Below are 19602 nucleotides of genomic sequence, written 5' to 3' on the forward strand. Positions count from 1 at the left end.
CCAAACAGGCTTAGCGCTGCCAGCACAGAGCCCGACGTGGGGCTCAATCCCACAAACCATGAGATCGTGACCTGAGCCAGAATCAAGAGTCGGATGCTTAACTGACTGAGCCACCCAGGCACCCTTCTAATCACTGTCTTTTTTTTTTTTTTATGGTAAAAACAATGGAGTTGAATACAATTTTGAGCAAATTTTTTACTAGTCCCCAGCAAGTCCCCCAGTGCTTCCACATTCATCTTCTTTTCCAACAACAGAATCAATAAGAAGACAAGAAGCAACCAGAATTTAATAGTTACTAAATGTCTCTGGAGTGGGATGATTTTATAAGTTTGGAAGCAATAGAATACATTACAAAGAAAAAGACTGACCGATTTAATTATATAAAATTTAAATCTCTCAGAAAGTACTGTGTGTTTATATGTCTGCAGTAGACAAAGTCAAGTGGCATTTAGGATCTTGTCCGCCCCTTTTTCATGTGCCTTCCTGTACTTCAGAGGTTGGAAGGTAAAAATGACATTTCCCAGGCTCCTTTGCACCTGGGATGGTGGATTCAAATTAGATTTACTCATTAATACATTCCTGCGATAATTTGGAGGCAGAAGTGAGGCAGAGCCTGCATTTGGCTATTTGTTTTTGTTTTTAGGTCTGGCTGTGGAGGTGTGAGGGCTTCTGGAACAGCATTCCAGTGTCTAATCCTTACCTTTGTGGTTGTCAGGAGACATTTGCGATGCAATGGTGGCGGCTCCCTGACCCTTGCACCCCAGCTGCAGTGGAGTGTTCTTCCTGATGGTGGCAGATGTGGCCAAAACCTTTAAGGACCAGTTCTGTGATGTTGCAAGAGTCATTCACAGAAGCCTGGCCGAGAGGCTGTCCCTACAGAACTTCCAGGGATTTTACAAGCATCTAATTTTCTGTGTTCGATCCCATTCTGTTTACAATATCTAGAATGATTTCTGTTTTCTGCATTGAATTGTGACTGATATAAACTGGAAAAATGTTTTCAGAAAGCTAAACAGAAAGGTCAATATTTGTATCGACCTGGTAGGAAAAAGAAAAGATGCCAAAATGGAAAAATGGAAAAAATTAAGAAGATGAACCAGTTCGCACAAGAGGAAATGCAAATCAGCAGAAAGCGTGTGAAGTGAATCTCTTTTCAGGAACTGCCTTGTGGCAGACTCACCCTGACGGCGGTGGCAAAGCAGCCATGCCCAAAATGGATCCCACTGTCTTACCACAAGTGGGTGGTTCCCCTCTAAATCCCTTCTTACTAAACTTGACTTTGGAAATGGAGTCTCTGTGTTTTCCTGGTGGGTGGAGTGAAGACATGCATAGCTTGTCCGTAGACTCAGACACAGAAAGTTGCTTTGTAGTGGGAAAGAGAAATAAGCAAGGAACAAGAAGGATCTGAAGGAAACTGAGGTAAGAAAGAGGTGGAGAGAGAAAGGTCCTCTGGTTTTAGTTTGTTCCCGAGGCCTGGGAAGAAATATCTGGTTTTGTTTAAGCTAATGTGGGTTGGCTACTTGCAAATAGCAATAACAATAATTCTAATAATTATGGTCACACTATTAGAAAATACATGAAAGATCATTCATTCAACTAGTAAGTATTGGGTATCTTGCGCACAGGAATTGAGGAATAGGGCTTTGGATAAGACTAAGCCTTTGTCTTCATATAGCACATAGTAGAGTAAGGAGAGAGATACTGATCAAATAATTATGAGATACAGCAGGTTTCCCAAAGAGTGCACACCAGGGTTGATGGATCCTTCATGAGGTCATTTAGAATAGAAGATTAGCCCAAGATAATCACTTATTCATTTGTGGTTGAAGAAGTGTCTTCCGAGTGTTTGTGATGCTTTTACCCTCTCTTCAGGCAGAGCACCCTTTTATTACTATCATCACACATCCAAAGTCAAAACCTTGCATGATGGAAGGGTAGAAAATCTAACTGTAGAATCTGAGACTTAAAGCATGACTGGCCAACTCACAGATTTCCTACTTACTCCATCAAAAGTTGCATTTTGTCCCTGGTCCTAGATAAGTGTCTTTCCTCCCAATGACAAGCACTGAGTGATTCCAAAGGCTGAACCCAGAAATATGTGGACACTGAAGAAATTACAGTTCTTATGCAGACACCCATGATTTCTCCTGAATGGTCTTGCTTTGATTCCAAAATCTGCATGTGAAGATATTTATCATCATTTTCTTCCATGATATCTCACACGAGGTTTTGGAAAGGGTTAAAAACATCTTTTGGGGTCTTTTTTAAAGTCCATGTTTTTTTTTTTAAAGATGCTAGAGAACTTTCTGTGATTCTTGGATCTAGCTATCAGCTGGCTAACACTTTGACCTGTTATAAGCTGAGGACTCTAGCGCTGGGGCAATGTTTGTCCAGGAGAAATGCATCTGGAACCAGAAAGCCTGGTTTCTGATGACATCCTGACTGATATTTCCAAGTTGCGTGAGCTTCTAGGTTTTATTTTACTTCTCTGTGAAGTATTGTGTTTCAGCTCTGTAATTCTCCTTTGACCGAGAGCTGACAAAAGGAGAATAAAAATGCAAGGCACAAACAGAAGACGGAAGGAGAGCACTTTGTGTAGTTGCTGCACTGCCTGCAGACTACAAGTTGGTGTGAAACCCTGAACTAGAGGGAGCGGAAGATGAGCCAGACTCAGCTCACACCAACGAACATGTTATAGCCAGAGGATGCATCACCCTGGTTAAATACCAGATGAATTAAAGGCTGTTGCCAGCAGCTGTGAAGAATGTCACTGGGATGCCATCTGATTGCCCAACGAATGCTATGAGTGAAGGGTGTCGGCTCCTAAGGGAAGGTCAGTGCATTTCCGATGGTTCAACTGTGGGGTTTGGCTGGAGGCACCCAATGACACACAGGTGCCAGGAAATGTCTCTTTCTTGCATTGTGCACTGGGACAGGCCAACTCCACGCTGTCAGATGAAGTGTAGCATAGACAGCCTGGGTCACAATGGGAAAAGACAGCAAATCTGGGGCAGGCAATGGGCTCTGGGGAGCAGAGGAGTATGTCTATGTTGGGACCTCTTTATTTTTTTTTTTCATCTCTCCTTTATTTCTTCCTTCCTTCCTTCTCTTCTTCTCTTCCTTCTCTTTCTCCTACAAGAGAGGACTAATTGTCTTGTCAGTTTGCCTATAAGTTGTTATTATAACCTTTACTTGAGAGAGAGAGAGAGATTGAGAGAGAGAGAGAGATCTGACCCACTTGTGTTGGATTCCTAGGGCAGAGGGGTTGGGGGTTTCCTATCAGGTGGGGGCAGGCAGGTGGGCTGAGGGTTCCTAGACTCTCTTCAACCAGAGAGGCTCAATTTTCATTTGTTCATATATCAAGCTTCAATATAAGATGTTGATTAAGAAATTATTTCATTGATCCAAATAAAATGATAAGTAAAATGTAAGACCACTAAATCAGAGCTTCTTATTTCACTGGGTATTTGAATCACTTGACACTGTTAAAATGCAGATGCTGAGTCAGCAGGTGGGGCCTGAGATTCTGCCTTTCTTACAAGTTCCCAGGTCATGCCCAAGCTGCTGGACCATACTTGGAGAAGCAAGGTACTAGATGCACTTTCTAGATGAATGTCTCATAGCACCCATATCATTCTTGGGATACTGCCCTTTCTTGTATTTATTTTTATTTTTAATTTTTGAAAAATTTACAATTTTTTATGTATTGTATTTGTTTATTTTTAAATCACTTTAATGAGATTTAATTTACATATTATTCAATTTACTCTTTCGAAGTGCACAATTCAGTGGGTTTTATAATATTAGTGTATATATTTAGTATAGTATATTTCATACATATTTAGCAGGTTTAGTATATTTAGAGTTGTATAACTATCACCACTATCTAATTTTAGAACGTTTTTATCACACCAAAAAACAAACTTGTGATGGTTAATTATATGCGTTAACTTGACTGGGCCAATTTTTGTTTGTTTTTTGTTTAGGGAGAGAAAGCACACATGCATGAGAGGGGTGGCAGATAGAGGGAGAATGAGAGAGAGGGAGAATCTTAAGCAGGCTCAATGCTCAGCACAGAGCCTGACCCAGGGCTGGATTCCAAGACTCTGGGATCATGACCTGAACCAAAATCAGGAGTCTGACACTCAATTGACTGAGCCACACAGGTGCCCCTAAATTTTTTAAAATAATCTCTACACCCAACATGTGGCTATTACTCATGACCCTGAGATCAAGAGTCAGATGCTCTACCAACTGAACCGGCGAGGTTCCCCAATTGGGCCCACTTTTCATCAAAATTATTGGTCAAAAATTATTCTAGGTGTTTCTGTGAAGGTGATTTTGGATGTGATAAACATTTAAATTGGGAGACTGAGTAAAGTAGATTGTTCTCTCTAATGTGAGTGAGCCACGTCCAATCAGTTGAAGAAGTCAAATTGATCATCAGGTCTTCATGGATCTTGATCCCGATAGCTTTCAGACTAGAGCTACACCATCAGCTCTCCTGGGGGTCCAGCTAAGAACTCAATCTAAAAACCTTGGGACTTTCCAAGCTCCATAATTATGTGAACTAAATCTCTTATAAATCCTCATACTAAATCTCTTATAATAAATACATATACCCATCCTTATTGGTTCTGTTTCGTTGGAGAACTGTGACTAATACAATACCCATAGCCATTACTTGCTCCCCTCAGCCCCTAATTAGCAACCACTCATCTACTTTCTGCCTCCATGGATTTGCCAATTCTGGGCATTTCATATAAATGGCATCATAAACTATATGGCCTCTTGTGAATGCCTTCTTTCACTCAACACAATGTTTTTAAGGCATCTATGTTGTACCATACATCATATACTGCCTACCCTTTTCCGACTCAGCTTCAGATCTCACCAGTAGCACAGCCAGAGGAACAGGCATTATCAATTGCTAGACCGTCAGCACCAAGAACAGTGCCTGGAATATGACAAGGGTAAAATGAATGGTTGTTCAATGAATGCATGAAAGAAAAACGCCTGCTGAGCTAGAGGTACTAGAGAGCAATTTCAAGGGATATAGACAGAGAGAGTGGCCAAGAGGTTTCAGTGTATATACAGGGAGTGTTGAGAGTGAGGTGACTGTGGTTGTTTTAACAGCTATAGAATTGCTCTCAAGTGGGGGTAGGAAGCATGACTAAGGGGCTTTCCAATGAACACATAAACCCAGTTTTCATCTAACCTTTTCCTTGAGCTAGATTTTCAGAGCAACTGGCTGAGCTTCAAAGCTGTTATAAGAAGGTCAATTTAATTTATATATTGATTATGGGAGTCCATTTAAGCTTTAAGGACCTACCACGGGAGTCTTAGGAAATGTGGAATGAATGGCATAAAAATAATTCTGAAACACGAGTCACTTTCTTCTGAATTAAGTTCAGTTATATGCAGGAAATATTAATCATACATGTACCATGCATAAAGTACTGTAGATATAAGGATGAACAAGACAGATTCTTTACAAAGTCTGCAATCTAATATGTGGTCATTACTTCTTGAAAATAATCTTTGAAAACTTAAAACAGCATTGAAAAGGAACAGTTTACTCATGCCTGGTAGACAGTCTCTTGAACTATGGTGTAAGACCCTCCTTTCTCACCATTTTTCTTCCAGAGGCTGTGGACATCTAAATGATATCATTTCACTTTAAAAAAATTTTTTTAAGAGATTTTTATGTTTAAGTAATCTCTACACCCAACACGGGGCTTGAACCCACAACTCCAAGATCAAGAGTTGCATGCTCCATTGACTGAGCATGCCAGGCACCCCTATCATTTCATTTTTAGATAAATACTAAAATGGGCCAGAGCACTAAAATTTTAAGTTAGAAACCTAAGTCCAAATTCCACCTGCCTTCAATCGCATTCCTTTCCACTTTCTTCTCTATCTCTAGAAAGGGTATGCAATTTTTTATATGTAAATCCAATAATACTATTCATCTGCTTAAAATCCCTCTCAGTCCGATTGCCTGTAGCACAGACAACTCCTCACTTATGGAGTGGTGACAAATTCAACCAGTTATATGTTACTCACAAGAGATGCTCCAGAAATGAAGTGATACAAAAAGGCTCAGAATAAATGGAACAGAAACATATTCTGAAATACTAATAAGTGACATAGTTATGCAACATTAAAAACAGACTGAATAGAATCTAAGTCACAGAATTTAACAAAAAAGGGGTTTTTATATTGGTAAAGGGGTAAAGAAACTTTTTAACTCCTACTGGCACATCAAGAAAAAAAAAAGAAATTTAGGGACAAATTAATAAACCGATATGCATAAGGGAAGGCTAATAAATTACCCCTGTCAAAATGTGACAGATGAAGTAGGTGAGACGTAAGGGTATAATGAGTATGAATAGCATAATTAACATAATATGCAATTAACTTTAGATAAAATATGGATATACGGTAAATTCGTAGCAATTTCAAATATTCATGAGACAATGGAAAATTTGGCAATGCACAAACAACAAAGAAAAATCACAATAAATCAATCCTTAAAGCAGAAATATATAGACCATATTCTCTGACTGTATTTTAATAAAACTAAAAATTAGCAAGAAAATGAAAGCCAAACAAATCGATTCATTTTAAAATTGAAAATAATCACAGAATAGTTTAGTAACTGTTCATATAAGTGAGTTTTTAGAAATAATAATGAGAAAACCTCATGGAAAAAGCTGGGTTTTGTGCCCTATGTTACTCATAGCACAATTTTAGCCTTCGGTTGCATTTATTAGAAAACCAGAAAAGTGACTACATGGCATTTGATCACAGGTATTTATACTTTCTCTTTCCCCAAACCATATTAGAATGCCAGTAAAGATATTAACATGCTCTCGATTGACAAAGAGGGAGAGGAGAAAACTTTAGCTGAGGAGTTTCAATTATTTGGCAAGTTCAAAAGCACTTGATTTAACTGAATAGTTAAAATTGTTATCCAAATTTCTGCAGACAATGATATCAACAAATGGCATGCAATTCGTCTCAGTACCTCTGTCAAGCTTGGCTCCAAATGATACCAGGGAGCATGGAAGGTGCAACGGGGTCATGGGGCTGACATGAGAGGCCATTCGGAGTTCCCTCCACAGAGCAGCCAGACACTTAGGTCCTTCTCCGCTACGCAGCCAAGCACCTGGCCACGTCCCCACACTGCCCATGTGGCACTGAAGGTGCATGTTCTAAAGGACTTGAGACGTTGAGGCCTAAACCTTGAGGACCTCAGGAGTAGTATGAAACAAGGGAGCAGGGGAAAGAAGTAGGGCTGGGAACAGGAAGATAAATTTCCTGACACTGCTCATCAGAATGCCAGCAGTCAGAAGGGTGGCTGACTCCCGTCTGAAGTGAGTGAACTAGAAACGCTAACATTTGAGGATACTTCAACAAACATGGCGTTTTGGAGTCCCTCCGCTATGCAACTAACTTACCTATCAGCATTTTGGTGCCTAAATCTTAAATATGATGGGACAGTCAACAATCTTTAAACATTTTGAGAAATCTACCTAAATGAAAAGGAAATCCACCAAAAAACAGGGAAAAGGAATCCCAAAATAATTTGGGGCTGGGGATAGCAGAAGGAAGTTTCAAAATAACTACTATGACCTGAGAGAGAAAAGAAAACAACACGCTGACAAATGATAAAAAGGCATACTTGGCAGATAAGAAAGATCTCTTGGCAATAGAGAATGTGCTGTTAGAAATTTTAAATTCTGTAGAAGAAGTCAAAGATAAAGTTAAGGAAACTTCACAGAAGCTAAAATAAATCAAAGAATTAATAAAGAAGCAAATAAGTGGAATATGGGAAAGAACACATGAGGACATTGGAGGATCAAGCCAAGAATGTGGCATCCCACTGTCAGTAGCTACACAGAGAAAACTGGGGATATAGAAAGGAGAAAATTACCGAGAAAACTTACAAGAAAACTTGCAAACCCAAAGGGTACATCTATAGATTGAGAGGGCCCATCAAATGGAGTGAAAAAGACACCTACCAGCATGCATCAGTATAAAAATTTCAAAATCCTGTAGGTGGAAAGAAGATGTAAAAATAGGTCATAAACAAGGACATGGGAATGAGAATCACTACATTTCTTAATCTTGAATCCTAGATGCTGAAAGGTAGTGGAACAATGCCTTCAGAACCAAGAGAAAATGATTTTTAAACCAGAGTTGCATATCTAGCCAAACCATCAATTAAACATGAGCCTAAAATTGAAGTAAATCAGACTTACAAGCATCTCCCATTCATCATTCTTATGGAAAATCTTGGAGGATGTACTTCAGTAAAATGAGAATAAAATGAAAACTGAGGGGCGCCTGGGTGGCCCAGTGGGTTGAGCGTGGGACTCTTGATTTCATCTCAGGTCATGATCTCACGGTTGTGGAATCAAGCCCACGTCGGGGCCTGCACTAAGCATGGTGCTTGCTTGAGATTCTCTCTCTCTCTCTCTCTCTCTCTCTCTCTCTCTCTCTCTCTCTCGCCCTCTACCCCTCCCCCACTCATGCACATGTAAGCTCTCTATCTCACTCTCTCTCAGATAGAAAGAAAGAAAGAGAGAGAGAGAGAGAGAGAAAGAAAGAAAGAACAGGAAAGAAAGAAAGAAAGAAAGAAAGAAAGAAAGAAAGAAAGAAAGAAAGAAAGAAAGAAAGAAAGGAGCAAAAACATGAGATCCAGGAAATACAGGATTTTAGATCAGAGAAGAATGGAAGGAAGTGTCTGGGCAGCATCTCTACAACTCTTCTAGAGGCCAGCCACTCCAGATGGAGTTGGAGGCTGGGGAGCTGGGGTGAGCAAGTAACCAGGACAGAAATGTGCTGAAAAGATTATTTTCTGTGCTTTACTGTTTGGGGAAAAAGTGATAGGTTTCTCTTGGAACATTTGGAAAGTCATTGCCTTACATACATAGACTACTAAACAAAAGAAAAGGTAGGATAAATATTAACTCCAGAGAAAAAGAAAAAGTACACAAGAAAGAAAAGACTATATGGCTCGATAGCAAACTATATTTTTACACAATCATAATATTGTAAATACTGACTATAACTTAAGCCAAATTGTAGTATAAGAGGATGTTGGGTTATATGGAATTTCTGTAACAAAGCAAAGCATAACAGAAGTATATAGATAATAAGTTATGGATAATATCTAAAACTGACAAATCAATAAATAACAAAAGAAGTAATTTTTAATGGTAGGATAGTAAGTAAGGACCAAATACAATAGTAAAAGATTTATCTGTGGTTTCCTCTAAGAAACAGAACTGGAATATATAAAGGAGTGGTGCAGGGGACAGTTGCTTTTCCGGGGGGTTGATGGTTATCCACTTTGTAGTAGTAATTGATTTTATAATCTTTGTGCTTACATTTACTTTGTTAAGATTTTGCATTCATTTTAAAAAGGAAAATAAGTGTATAAGCACTAAATTTAGAAAACTAAAAAGAAGACTGGTAAAACTAAAGAAAGTGGATGGAATTAGTAATGATAAAACTGTGACAAAAATAAAATAAAATAAAATAAAATAATAAAAGCAGTCTTAATAAAATTAAAACTTGTTCTCCTAAAAGTCCAATGCAATAGTAAAACTTTGGGCACATCTATTCAAGAAAAGGAGAAAATAAGTCACTAAGCAATATTAGTGATAAGAAAAAAGTCATAACCACAAAAATGGGAAATGAAAACAAGAAGAAAGTGGTAGAAGGATGACTTATACATCTTGATACCAAAAAAAGTATGTACAAGTCCAGAAGAAATAGATGATCTTTCAGCAAAATCAAGGACAGACACATGAGTAGATCTGTAACCACAGAAGAAACTGCACGGTTAACAATACGATATGTACAAAGTCCAGACAATTTTCAAGGCTGTTCATTTAAGGTCCAAGAGAGAGAATTCCTATTATTATCCAAAAAAAGAAAATTATAAACCATATAAAAGAGCAAAATAGCATAATTATTGCAACAGATGATTGTTAAAAGCTTATCATTTTAACATCTGGTTCTGACTCAAATTTCATTAAATTGATAAAAGTAATCTATTGAAAACCTTGAACAAACATCATAATTAAAGGTAAAATAGTTTGAAACATCCCATTTATATCAGGAAAAAAGCATAGATGCCAGTTAATACATGTATTCAATGGTATTTTTGAAGTTTTAGTTGATACTTGAGATAAGTAAATAAAAGAGACAGACATGAAAATAATAGAACCACTTACATTTTTAGTTATAGTGGTTGTCTACAGACAACCATATAATTTGTTTATAATTTGTTTACAAATTGAAAAACTGCAACCAATAAAAGAGTTGAGTCCAATACATGGAGGATAGGAGATGTAGAAGCAAAAATCAATACTTCTATGCACTAGAAATAAAAAATTATAAAATATAAAAGTTCCATTTCCACAAATAGCAAGAGTAAAAATCATACATTATTTAGAAATATACCTAACTGAAAATGTGGAAGACCCCATCAATACCCAAGATATACAAAGATATCAATTATTTTCTGGAGGAATTAAAGGAAATCCTAAATAAATGGAAAGACACACTTGATTCTTGGATAAGAAGAATCCATAATATATCAACTCTCCCCAAATGATTTTATAAACACCAATCCCAATCAATAATTCTCATTATCCACATGGTTAACTCCTTCACCTTCTTCAATTTTTGCCCAAATATCCCTTCCTCATTGAAACCTTTCCCTATCACCCTATTCAAAACTTCAACACTTTTTCCATCCAGGGAATTCTGACTTTTTTACCAGACTCCTCTACTTTGTATCTTTTTTTTCATAGCATATGTACGTACTAATTACCCTATAATTATTTATTGTGTTCCTTGTTTATTGTTGGCTTTACCCTGTTAGAGTGTTAATTCCACACAGGAATTATCACCTGAGTTATTCATTGAGAAATGCCCAGCACCTTATGCCTGACATATAAAGTTGCTCAACTACTTTGCAAATATTTTTTATGACAGACTGTCAACTGTCTTCTAACTCTGTTTATGATATATTTGCCATATGGAAGTTAATTTTTTGTTGGTTTTTTTCAAGTAGTAAAATCCACTTTCTTAGTCAATCCAGAATTACATATGAACTATTTATATTTTAGTCTAGTGGTTTAATCATTTTTAAAATAAAAACTGAACTGAAGTAAACTAGAAAACTCAATGGCATTTTTAAAAAACCATTTGAGGGATGCCTGGGTGGGTCAGTTGGTTAATCGTCCGACTCTTGATTTCTGCTCAGGTCATGATCTCATGGTTCGTGAGATCGATCCCTGTGTGGGGTTCTTGCGGAGACTGCTTGGGATTCTCTCTCTCTTCTTTCTCTCTGCCCTTCCTCCCACTCATTGTTGTGTCTCTCTCTCTCTATAAATAAATAAACTTACAAAATATATACCATTTGAATAACTGAAATATTATTCTGGAAGAGTAAATGTGCTAGAAAGTTCAAGATAATTTCAGAAAGACACAGAACTTGCCTCATTAAATATCAAAACATAATAAGAATTTGCAGAAATTAAGTAGTGTGACAATGGTATAAGAACAGGAAAAAAAGAATTAATGGTGAAAAATAGAATAGAGAACCTGGTTCATATACAGTGGGAATTGAGTATGATTAAGGTATAGAAAAGATAGATGATTTAATAAAATTTTTGCTGAAATTGGATTATACAGTCAAAAAATAAAATAAAGTTATATTCCTTCTTTCATCACAAACACAAAAATTCCTGGTGAATTTGAAAGTGAAATATGTTTTTCAAAACCTGGGTGGCTCAGTCTGTTGAGACTAAGACTTCAGCTCAGGTCAAGATCTCACAGTTCATGGGTTCAAGTCCGGTGTCGGGCTGTGTGCTGACAGCTCAGAATCCAGATCCTGCTTCTGATTCTGTGTCTCCTTCTCTCTCTGCCCCTCCCCCGCTATGCTCTCTCAAAAATAAATAAATGTTAAAAAAATTAAAAAAACATTTAAAAACGAGGCCAAAATTTAAATAATTATTACATAATCTTGGCAAGCAAGTCACAGAATTCAGAAACAGTAAAGGCAATATTTGATAGATTTTACTATGAAAAACAAAATACAATCTTCACTTGGATATGGCAAATACACCATAAAAAGATAGCTGAAAATCTGTCAAAAAATATTTGCAATCAACATAAGACAAGGGGTAAACGTCAATACTAACTAATGAGCTTGGGGAAATTAATAAGTAAGAAGTCCAACAATCCACTGGAAATGAAATTGCCAATGGATATTACAAGAAAATAAATGTGTGAACACAGGCTTTGGATGAAATTCAGCACTGAAACAAGTCCAGGAAAAAGCCATAATGATAATCAGTTCATGATTATCAGCTGAGGAAACTTATCTAAACCATAGAACATGACTCATTTGTGGGAGGCCATCACCATCATTTTATAAACATTGTGCCTGGAAAGACACTAGAGATACATAAAATGTTGACGATGCCAAAAATTTCAACCCTCATTGGAGCCATGTTACTCTAGTTAATCCTATGGAAAAGGAAGCCAGCTCCAGAAAAAAGAACTAAGATTCTTAGTACTTTAACTCTTTAGTCTCAGGACACTGTTCTCTTATTCTTCTATTTCTCATCAAAAGCTGCTATTCAAAATTGTGATATATTAAGAGTGTAGTTGAAATGCTATTGGATAACGGGTCAAGTAATTTTGGTTCTATTTTTAAGGTCACAACTTAATATATATGATTTTGGAAATGTTATTAGCTTCCTTAATTTCCATCTGCAAAGTGGCAAGAGAATATTTGCTCTCCAAAGGGCATCCTGGAGCTATTATGAATGTTGAGTCAGGGGACAGCAACCTGGAAATGGCCACACTGTAATAAAAACCACAGGGAAATGAATACATACAAGATTTTGAAGATGACAAAATCATTTTTTTTTTTTTTAGAGAGAGAGTGAGCACATGAGCAGGGGAGAGGGACAGGGGAGAGAGAGAGAGAGAAAGAGAGAGAGAGAGAGAGAGAGAGAGAGAGAGAAAATCTTAAGCAGGATCCATACTCAGTGCAGAGCCTGAAGCCGGGCTCAATCCCACGATCCTGGGATCATGACCTGAGCTGAAATCAGGAGTCAGACACTCAATAGACTGAGCCACCCAGGTGCCCTGACAAAATCATTTTTAAAGATTGAAATTTTTGACCAGTTAAAAAGTTCAGAGAGGATAGGGAATACATTTGTTTTCTGATTTATACACAGAAAAATTGAAATATGGAGAATTAAGGTAATTTACCTAAATCCATGCCAATAGGTCACTTTTCATTTGTACATACTGTAATAGTATTTCTATTTATTTAAACCACAAAAGGAAGGAGTCACTACATCCTTACTCTTGAAATTACAGCATTTTATTTGGTTAGTGTTATAGATTGAAATGTGTCCCTCCAAAATTCCTATGTTTTAGTCTTAACCTTCAGCATCTCAGAATGTGACTATAAAAAGCCATAGGATCTTTAAAGACATAATTAGGTATAAATGGGGTCATTTAGGTAGGCTCTAATCCAATAGGACCAGTGTCCTTGTAAAAATAGGAAATTTGGAAACAAAAAAGTTCAGTGGGGGGATCATGTGAATATAGGAAGAAGAAGGCCATCTAATCAACATGCAAAAGAATGAAATTGGACCCTTATCTTCCACCACACACATAAAAATCAACTCCAATTAGGTTAAAAACTTAAATATAAGGCCTGAAACTATAAAAGTTCTAGAAGAAAATGGGAAAATCTTCATAATATTGATCTTGACAATGATTTCTTGCCTATGACATCAAAAGCACAAGAAACAAAAGCAAAAATAGATAAGTGGAACTATAACAAATTAAAAAGCTTTTACACAGCAAAGGAAACAATCAACAGAGTGAAGAAAATATTTGCAAACCATCTAACGGATAAGGGGTTAATATCCAAAATACATAAGAAACTCTTACAACTCGATAGCAAGAAGTCCAAACAACCTGTTTTTAAAAATGGACAAAAGACTTGAATAGACATCTCTCCAAAAAAGGTAAAAAATACTCAACAAGTTATGAAAAGATACTCAACATTGCTAATCATTAGGGAAATGCAAATAAAAAACCTATGAAATATCACCTCATACCTGTTAGGATAGTTACTATCCAAAACACAAAAGATAAGTGTTGGCAAGGATGTGGAGAGATAGAAATCCTTGTACACTGTTGGTGGCGATGTAAAATGGTGAAGTTATCACTGCCAATAGTATGGAAGTGCCTCAAATAATTAAAAATAGAATTATCATATGATCCAGCAATGCCACTTCTGGGTATATCTCCCAAAGAATTGAAATCAGGATCTCAGATATTTTCACTCCCATGTTCACTGAAGTATTGTTTACAATAGTCAAGAGATGGAAACAACCTAAATATTCAGCAACAGATGAATGGATAAAGAAAATGTGGTACACACATACAATGGAATTAATATTCCTTAGCCTTAAAACAAAAGAACGTCGGGGTGCCTGGGTGGCTCAGTTGGTTAAGCATCTGACTCTTGGTTTCGGCTCAGGTCATAATCTCACATTTCATGGATTTGAGCCCCAAGTGGGGCTCCACGCTGACCTGACAGTTCAGAGCCTGCTTGGAATTCTCTCTCCCTTTCTCTCTGCCCTTCCCCTGCTCATGCGCTTTCTCTCCCAAAATAAATAAACAAACTAAAAAAATAGAGAGAGAGAAGGAAATCTTGCCATATACAACAACATGCTGAATCTGGAGGACGTTATGCTAAGTAAAATAAGCCAGTCACAGAAGGACTAATGCTGTATGAGTCCACCTATATGAAGCCTCTAAAATTGTCAAATTCATAAAAACAAAGTAGAATGGCGGTTGGCAAGGGCTGAGGGGAAGGAAAAGAAGGGAGCTGCTGTACAATGGGTACATAGTTTCAGTTACACAAGATGAGTAAATTCTAGTGAGCTGTTGTATCACATTGTACCTATAGTTAACAACACTGAATTGCGCACTTAAAATTTTTGCAGAAGGGTAGATCTCAGGTGAAGTGTACCTACCACAATTAAAAAAAAAATGTTTTAACTATAAAAGAAAACATGTTAAAAGATGGCCATTTCTAAGCTAAGAAAAGCGGCCTCGGAAGAAATGAACTCTGCTCACTCTCGAACTCATAACTCTACCCTTTAGAGCTGTGTGAAAACAAACCTCTGTTGTGTAAGCTGCCCAGTCTGTGGTACTTGGTCGACAGTGTTTCTTGCCAATGGATATAGACCAGTCCTTCTTGGTTTTGTTAGTCTGTATTTTAAGGGGATATTTTACGAAGCTTAAACTGCATGAACAGGGTCAGTGATATCAGTCTGTTTGACTGAATTAGGAAAATCGTTCTGTCTTTATTGAGAACTAGATTCACACCTTGAAGTGGACTTTTTGAGCCCAAGGTGTGTAGTTTCTAACTGAAGGTGACAAATAGAGAATACATTACCCTGTTGATGGTAACATTTTCCATATTTACTTGTCATGGTTAAGCACACTCACAAGCCTAGGATATTTTCTTAAATCATCAATTGCATCAATTGCATATATACTGCATCAATTGCAGTATATATAATAATCATGCAATTGATTAAGTATATATAATTATATACTTATAAATAAGTAATAAACAAGTAGAGAGGTGACAGTGGTACAAGTCACACATAGGCTGTCTAGGCCCTGGGGGTAGAGGAGAAACAAAGGCATGAGGCTTTGATAAGTCAAACCAGAGTGGTGACAGTAACGACTCCACGGCCAATCATGGGCTCTTCCACTACTGCCTCAGTCCATTTTCAGAGAGACGGTCTCTGATGGAGCCAGCGTGACCATATTATGACTCACTGGCGGCACAACATGGCTGCCCTTAAGGCAGGCGCTCCTCCCTTGCCCCATGACCGGGAGGGCAGTAGGTTTCCTGTGTCCTCATAGGGGCTACTGATGTGCTGTTTCATTTAATAAAGGGGATGTAAATGGAGTAGACTCCATGACTGACATTTCTAATGTAGATCCTTTCTCCAGACCCACCCCTTGTTTGGAGATCCAGGCTCGACATCTAACGATAAACAAGATTTGTTTATTAGTAATCCTCCAGCCTTCTGTGGTATGTGATTTCTCATCTTTCTGTTTGTGGATACAGAGCCCTCCTAGACTGCCCCTAGCGTGCACACCTTTTTACATTCATGCATTCAATAGCCGCTCCGAGAACTTTTATATAGGTGGAATCAAAAGCCTCAAGAGGTCTCTGGCCATCTTACCTGGGCTGGCCTAGGATCTGTTTTCATTTGACTCCTTTGCACAGCCCGTTCCACTCAGAGACCACAGACAGAATGAGAAGGGTTATTATTTTTCCGTTCACTAAAAGATTTACAAATGCAGACAGGATCACACCCCAGAGGCTGAGAAACAACACTCCTGTGAATTCCTAAGAGAAAAACAAATTGTTGAGATTTTTTTTCCATCTGCGGTTCTTTATAACTCACTAGCCTAGCAAATACTGAAACTAAGGAAACAGGGTTTTACAGCTAAATGTTTCTCAATACTGCATTTGAACAAAAGAATTTATAGGGTTCTTCACCTGCCTCCTTCAATGCTCCATTTAGCATATATATTCCTGAGTCCAAAGTAACTGTACACACTAGGCATAATTCTTTCTGATGTACAGGCCCCCACCTGATTCTCTGCAGAGAATAGGATTGGGAGCCCAGGAGTCTGTAGAATCTGCTGCCCAGAGCAGCATCTCTACCTTCTACTTTATCTAGAAAAAAAAAAAAGACGGGGTGCCTTGAGTGGCACAGTTAGTTGAGCCTCCGACTCCAGCTCCTGTTATGATCTCATGGTACATGAGTTCCGTGAGTTCAAGCCCCGCATGGGGCTCACTGCTGTCAGTGCAGAGCCCTGCGCTTCGGATCCTCTGTGTCCCTCTCTCCCTGCCCCTCTCCCGCTTGCATGCAGGTACATGCCTGCATTCTTACAAAAAGAAAGAAAACATTAAAAAAAAGAAAACCAAACAGAAAAACTTTGGAGAAAAGTGATGCCTGGTCTATGTTCATGCCGGTTGGCATTTCTGCCATCGTGCTCCATAGCACTTGTTCGATGTCCTCAAACAATTAGAGGTTGTCAATGGATGAAGACTTTCACTAGCTCCATAACTATCTGGGTGAGGCTCTCCTGTTAATACATTTCTTTTAGTCCTAATGTTACCAACTCTCTTCCGGGGCAACCTTTCTCTCCTTCCTAGGTGGCTTTAAATTTTATTTTTTAAAATAAAGTACTAGTGTTTAGATAGGTGCCAACACAAAACTTAGCCTAGGATCCAAATTCATTTTTAACCAAAGCTAGGTAGGGGTTCAACTGAGCTTTGAAATACTAGTTATATCCCCGTCCCTGTAGGCAGGAAAGAGGGGATTGTAGCATGGGCTGCTAACAGATAGCCAGTCTCAGGGGTAGAAAATCCCAGAGACAGGTGGCACAGAATGAAGACCTCACGAGGAAACCAAGCCTATTCTCTAAGAAAAATGCCAGCCTGTCAGTCTTTTTTTTTCACTGTTGCATGTCCCTGAGAACCAATTACTTAGCCAGGCATGCCGTCTGCAAAGTAAAATCCTGTGACCAGAGTATAGTCACCTCTCCTTCTGTCCAACATTCTAAACATGGAGAAATCTAGATATGGATGCTAGAAAATCCCATCAGATCCCACTGTCCAAAATAAAGCCCAGAAGTTCTAGAGTTAATACAAATAGTATAATGACTAAAGATTTCAATAAGTTCTGACCAAGATAGAGTAATCTATGTCCCTGTGAATTGAAAGGTTGGTGCTTTTTTCCAAATTTCTAAGAAGGAGCTGGATTTTTAAAATAATCATTATAACAACAAGAACAATAAATCACAAGTCCTTTTCCTCTCTCCTTCCCTAGTCTTCCATTTTTATCTTTCATTGCCATTGTTGTTGTCATTCTTGTTTTTAGCTTTTCCTCATCTTGGTGATTCTTTTTCTTTTTCTCTAAATTTCTCGGAAGAGAGAGAGATAGTATTGACTGAAACCGAGGGCAGTGCTGGGGACACAGTGGGCTTTCTGAGAGGTGAATCAATAGTGATGACAGAGTGTGATCTGGCTGGAATTTTGTTAATGAAATGTTCCCCTCCCCACAGCTACAGGAAGAAGATGAATTGGAAATGGTAGCTCACAGCAGGCTATTCTGACCTAAGCACCCTTTCTCATTCAACCTTTGGAAGGAAAGGATGACCATTTACTTGAATGGAACCCTTTTGCGTTCCCATCCCATTGAAGGCTCAGAGTAGTCGGACATATTAAGCTCTCTGAGGCCCAAGGGCATTGAATTGAGCCCAATAATAATTTTCTGAGAATCTCATTTGCGTTTAACTTTCAGATTCAGGGGCACACCAAAAAAGAGTTCCAAGCTGCGACTTGGGTGGGCGAGAAGAATATGTCTTATGGTAGAGATATCATTAATTTTATTCCTGTGGGTGGGCGGTGGTAGTAGAGAAATAAGCATTAGTGGTTGCGGAAAAGTGATGAATAAAAGGCCCCATCCTTGGTGTTAGGAGGACTCTGTTTTAGAGCCATCTTGTTGCTAGCTAAGTGCTTTCATTTAACATAAAATCACGTAACAACTGGAAAATACCCAAGAATATCTTTGAATTCCTTTCTCACTTTTTTATTCTATGTCACACCAATCCAGGAGGCCAAGGATCCTCAAAGAATGGAGCTACAGGGCTATTACATGAGACAAGATGACTGAAAACAGTTCTCTCCAACTCAGAGCTTTGCATACCCGCAGATGACATTGAGAATTTCACATGAGACTCCACGTTGATGGTGATGTTCTCCTTTCATATATTTCAGTCAATTTGTTAGTTTGGGGATATTTTTTTAAAAATCTCTCTTCTCTTCTTTTTTCCATCTCCTACACAGCTACCACGTCAATTGTTTTTTCTCACCAAATATGCCATCATGTGATACCCCACACACAAGTGTGAAAATGACTTGGTCTGAATAGGCATTTACACAGCAGGTAAATTCCATCATGGTTGGATGGGAGATTTGGTACCTTATTTCTTCTTGAATGTTCTATTAGTAATGACCCAAACTAATTTTTTTCCCAGTATTTTCTCTTCCTTAAGCTTTTAGAGGTAGTTGTCACTAACAAGAAGCCAAAGGAAAATATAGCCGCAGTGTCTGCTTTTAGGATTTAGGTTTTTCTGTACGTTTTTAAATCATTAATGGTGGGTGTCTTGGGGAAAAAATTCTTTCAGTAGTCCTCTGAAAAGATTAAAATCTACTTATTTGGTGAATACTTATTGAAGATTTATTATGTGCATAGCACTGTAATAGGCACTTTGGAGAAATATGAAAAAAATACGTACAAAGCAGTGGTAGAGTCTTCTAGTTTTCTATTCAATATCCCTTTAATCATTTTCGTCATACCCCAACCATTAGCAAGTTATGCCATCCCTATCTTCAAAAGAGATTCAAAGTCTGATCCTCCAGTCATCATTATCTTTTAACTAGAT

The 19602-nt window shown here is 38.0% G+C and overlaps 1 long non-coding RNA gene across 1 annotated transcript; it reads left to right on the forward strand.

Annotated features, from left to right (window-relative positions):
- The first annotated feature begins 3494 nt into the window (after positions 1 to 3494).
- On the forward strand, positions 3495 to 19383 carry LOC128777425 (uncharacterized). Its single transcript, XR_008422685.1, has 2 exons — positions 3495 to 3588; positions 18771 to 19383. It is a non-coding gene; the product is annotated as an uncharacterized LOC128777425 (long non-coding RNA).
- The last annotated feature ends 219 nt before the right edge of the window (positions 19384 to 19602 follow it).

This window comes from Panthera pardus, unplaced genomic scaffold (genome assembly GCF_024362965.1).
Source record: "Panthera pardus isolate Hobbes unplaced genomic scaffold, ASM2436296v1 HiC_scaffold_16, whole genome shotgun sequence".
In the NCBI taxonomy this organism is placed as follows: Eukaryota; Metazoa; Chordata; class Mammalia; order Carnivora; family Felidae; genus Panthera; species Panthera pardus.